Raw genomic sequence first — 4,779 nt, forward strand, 5'->3', positions numbered from 1 at the left:
AGATACAGAGTAAATCCTGAACAAGATAACCAAATTCCAGGTGAGGCCCTTTGTACAATGGCCACAAGTGCTTGAGTGATAACGGCCTTGTCACGTTACTGTTGAGATCTGAGTTTGTAAACCAACCATGGTATGAATACTGATCCACAGCATAGGGCTGCATCAAACAGAGCCACTCCCGATAAGTAGTGGGCACCTCATGTGGTCCTCCTCAGCTGTTACCACCAAGGATCGTAGTCAAGCTGCTCTTATAATAAAATTTAGAATTCCCAATTGTTAGTAACTACTCCAGAAAGTTCACCCACTGTACTTGTCTAACAATAGTTTGGGGGAGGATAACTCCAGACACTGCAGACACAATGTCTGCAGCAGTAATGGCTGCTACAATAGCAGCGAAAGTGTCCAGGTCTTTTCCAGGACAGTTCAGGATCAGTCATTCTTCTCTGGAACAACCAGCAGACAATGGAACCATTTCTGAGATCTGTATAATGAGGACAGAGTTCTCCAGTCACTGTAGCTTTATACAGGTGGCTTTCTGTGAAGCTACAGTCTGTAAAATGACAACACCAGTTACCAGTTAAGGCAGCAAGAGTCACCAGGGAAATGAAGGGACAGGGGTAACAGCTGGAGTCCAGTCTTCTCCAGGAAGCAGCAGTGTACAGAGTCTGAGCGTAGGCCACAATGGGACGCGAACACACGCAGCGGTAACACTGACTGCAGCAACGGCAAAGTCTCTGTGATGACAAAGGATGAAGGGGAATCTTCTATCTTCCTCTCAGGGCAGAGGAATGACTCCAGGGACCCGAACCACGAGAGCTGAATCTTCATGCTCCCAGGATCAGCATGTCTCACCAGACACTCAGGCAGCTGGCACACTCCTGTAGCATCCTGTAGAAAAAACACAAACATTCCCTCTTCCCCATATAAAATATCTGGACAGGAACTGAAAGACCCCCGAAGGGAGCCCCCCACTCAAGTCTCGGGAAAGACGCGCACCCAGTAGGACACAGACACCGACCTGCTGTAATCACACGAGGAAGATTTATTGTGAGCGAGATGAAACGAGAGCTCAGGCCAGCATGCTGGGGTCGAGACTCATACGCCACACAGGGAGTAGAGGAGTTCGACCCCGACCTGAATTTTCACAGAGCTTATAAAGGAAAAAACCACAAACCAGGGGGATCAAGAGGGAGGGAGGAGGGGAATTCCAAAACCATAAACTGCCCATACATCTAGGCCATATGCTAGCCACGTGCAACACTAGGCAACACACCCAGGACTTTGCGACATTTTACAGGGCCATTGGACCATTGTGGCCGGAGGCTATGGGTCATTGTGGCTGTTCCAGGAAACCTTTCATGCAAGAATGTTCCGGGAACCATTGCACAGCAAGGGAGGGGCGAAAAGTTCATGTTCTCACAGACCCTACCTCTTCTTTTTGGGTAGCTAGGCGGCTTATTATTAATTTTAATCCTTCATTCCCCACTTCTTCTTTTTTTGTTAATAGTTCTAATCCTAGAACTTCATGGAGAACTCAGCTTCATCTAGCATAACAGCTTGGTATTGTAGTCTTAACATGAGGATTCTAACCTGGACACTATCCAAGCCTATCCACCAAGGTCATGACTAGCTTTTAGAACTTCTAAGCTTATACGGACTGTGATCCCTGAGGCACAGTCCCAAGAAGTGTTAAGAGTACTAACATATGCAATGTTACATCATTTGTAATGGAAATCAAGCCTATCCCACACCTATCTTGATAGAACCCAGGACAAACATGACTGAATTTCCCTCTAGGTCCCAGCTCTCAGCCCCAACAGCTAGTACACGGCTGGTGAGGGCTGAGAATTGACAGCTGTCAGGGTGGTCAGCAGCACCAGGTACGGTCCTTTCCAGCGAGGCTCGAGTGTCTGGACTCAGTGTAGCTGCAACCTGGAACTGATGGGATGTCTCAGGGGTCTCCGGGGCATAGGCTGCTGTCAGCTGTGAGCAGATTTCTTTCTGTATCACCTGTAGGTCTTTTAGCCTGGCACACAAATCATTATTACTATGGCACTATGACATGTTGGTTCAGTAACATCATCTAATACAGTCAGGGGGGCTGAGGCCCCATATAAGATCTCAAAGGGGGTAAGGCTGAATCTGGAAGGGGTATTTCTTGCTCTGAAGAGAGCAAGAGGGAAGGAGTGTCACCCAGTCTGTGCCAGTCTCCATGGTTAATTTGGTCAGGGTCTCTTTTAGAGTTCTATTTATTTACCCTACCTGTCCTGAACTTTGAGGTCTGTAAATACAATGTAATTTCCAATTGACCTCTAAATACTTGGCCACACCCTGGCTTACCTTGGCAACGAAAGTAGGGCCGTTGTCTGACCAGATTACCTTGGGCATTCCAAATCAGAGGAAGATTTCTTCCAGTATCTTCTTGATGATTGCAGAGGCCGTCTCTTGTTTGGTGAGGAAAGCTTCTATCTATTCCTGAAAAAGTATCTACAAGCACTAGGAGATACTTGTGATTATATTTTTCTGGTTTTATCTCAGTGAAGTTCACTTCGACTTTTCACCAAACTCTCTAGGTCTCTTTGCCCTGTTTGCTTGCTAAGCATTCACTTATTGACATACCTTATACTTTCTACTGTCTCTCTGGCTAAAATCTTAAAGTCTATTACATACACTTAACTACTTGGACAAACTTTTTATCTCCTAAATGAGTCCATTTCTGTATTTGGCAAAGTGAGTCTTTTCTTTGTTCTCTGGGAAGTATAGCTTTCCCCTCAATGTGCCATTGTCCTTTATCTTTTAAGCAATTTGGGCCTTTTCTAAGTGAGGCCATCCCTTAGTCCGATCCCAGTTCCCAGTGGCTGTCTCTTGCAGGCCTGCAACCAGGATGGGCTCCTGCATAACCATTTTTCGAGCCACTTTATCTGCTTCGTTATTGCCCCATGTCACTGAATCTCTTCCCTCCTGATATCCTGAGCAATGAATAGTACTCACAGTTGTTGGCTTCACCAGGGCATCCAAGAGATGGTAAAGGCATCTGCAGTGCTGATGTACTGGGGGGGTAGAGGTTCAGCCATCCCAGATGACATTGTGTTGTCCACCATGGCAGCACCCACTTGTCTCTGACCTTCATTCATGAAGAGAACTGTTCCCGTCTGTGGACAAGGTCCTCGGCTTTCAGCAGGGGTCAATCAGCCAGTCGCAGAGGTCTTTCCTCCACCCATGGGCTTCTGCCAGTACTTGACACTTGTGCTGTGGTGGCTCCAGGTCCGGATTGGGCAGCAAGGTGACCAGATTGTCCCCAACCGGTGGAGAATCTAGTCCATGGCAGCTGACCAGTGGTCCCATCTTTTGGGACACTCTATTCAAAGGCAGAACATCAGCCACTCTATCACAGTTTAAGTCCTGGATTGGGTGATAATTGTTAGTGCCCGGCTGGCAGGAGTGATATGTTCCAAGTAGAACAGCGCTAAGCCATTCGTCTCCCAGCATCAGGTACTGGTGCACTGAGACAGGTCTTAAGCTCCGCATACACAGTCTGTAGATATGCATACACATGGCCTCACCCAGCCATTTCAGCCCACGCAAGCCATTTTGGAGAGCAATTTTCTCATGAGCAAGGGATAGGGGCAGTCAGGGATGACTATGAACTAGTGGGTTACCCGGCCCACGCCAAGGTCCACTGTTCTTCGGGCAGTCCATAAGTATTGTTTGTTGCCAGTAGGCCCCTGTACCCAAGGTCTTTGGATATTGGCCCACTGGAGGGGGGCATAGGAGCACAGAGCATTGGGTCCCTGCATCCACACTTCCCTTCTATCTCTGTACATAGCCAGCACTCTAGGACCAAGAGGCTCTCCAGTGTCCCCTCTTGTTCTTTCTGGGGCAGTCCCTGACCCAGTGTCTTTTTTTTTTCTTTGCATTAGGCACACTGATCTTTAGCCAGGAATTCTCTTCTGTTGCCAGGTACTGTCTTCCTAGGTTCCCTAACTACTGTGGCCAGTATATGTTCCTCTCTTGTCTTTTATCTCTCTTTAGCTCTCTAGCTTCCTCTTCTTTTAGTCTCTTTTCTTCCCTAGCTTCCTGCACTCTTTACCTCTTTCTTTCTTTCTTTCTTTTTTTTTCTGTCTCTCTGCATCTTCTTCTACAGCTATTAGGTGCTGTCCACTTTTCTGCACAGACCCTGAACCACGCATCAACTTATTTTCTCTGCAACTTACAATAACTCTCTCAGCGACTTAGCTTAACCCTTCAAGTTTCTGTAACTTTCTCTTCATATCTTTTCTTTATCTTAGCCAGATTGGTGGGGCACTTTCCAGCCCCTAGGAGACCCACCCTTGGAGCCTGGGGGCAGACCTGGAGCACTCCCTACCTTCAGGGGTATGAAGAGAGCAGGCAGAAGTGAGGGCCTTCTATCCGTGTCTGGAACATTTTTTTCTGGTCTCCAGTAGGATTCCGTCTTTCATCGGTGGTAAAGAAGACCTGTAACAGTTACTAACAAGCATATCAAATGGGATGGTGAGAAAACAAGAGAATCTTGAGAATAGAGTCTACCGAAGAGGGCAAACAGCATTTAGTCACACAGCTAAACCAGGAGGCCTTTCTTGGAACAAAAAGGCCATTGTCAGTGTCAGCTCCATGGCTTTGCCTCTCAAGAGAACCAGCCTCCAAATGACACTAGGCTTCTAGTAACAACTAATAACAAAAGGATGGAGAGATGGTTAGAACCTGGGTGCTAGATGCCAGGGGGCTGATAAAAGAATTGTAACCAGTTCACCTGGGGCT

The 4,779-nt window shown here is 47.2% G+C and overlaps 1 long non-coding RNA gene across 1 annotated transcript; it reads right to left on the reverse strand.

Annotated features, from left to right (window-relative positions):
- Nucleotides 1-1,019: 1,019 nt before the first annotated feature.
- Nucleotides 1,020-4,360, reverse strand: LOC134486213 (uncharacterized). The gene is made up of 2 exons (XR_010065062.1): nt 3,125-4,360; nt 1,020-3,050 (listed from the first exon to the last, which is right to left on the reverse strand). It is a non-coding gene; the product is annotated as an uncharacterized LOC134486213 (long non-coding RNA).
- Between the last annotated feature and the right edge of the window lie 419 nt (nt 4,361-4,779).

The sequence above is a fragment of the Rattus norvegicus genome, chromosome 3 (genome assembly GCF_036323735.1).
Source record: "Rattus norvegicus strain BN/NHsdMcwi chromosome 3, GRCr8, whole genome shotgun sequence".
NCBI lineage: Eukaryota > Metazoa > Chordata > Mammalia > Rodentia > Muridae > Rattus > Rattus norvegicus.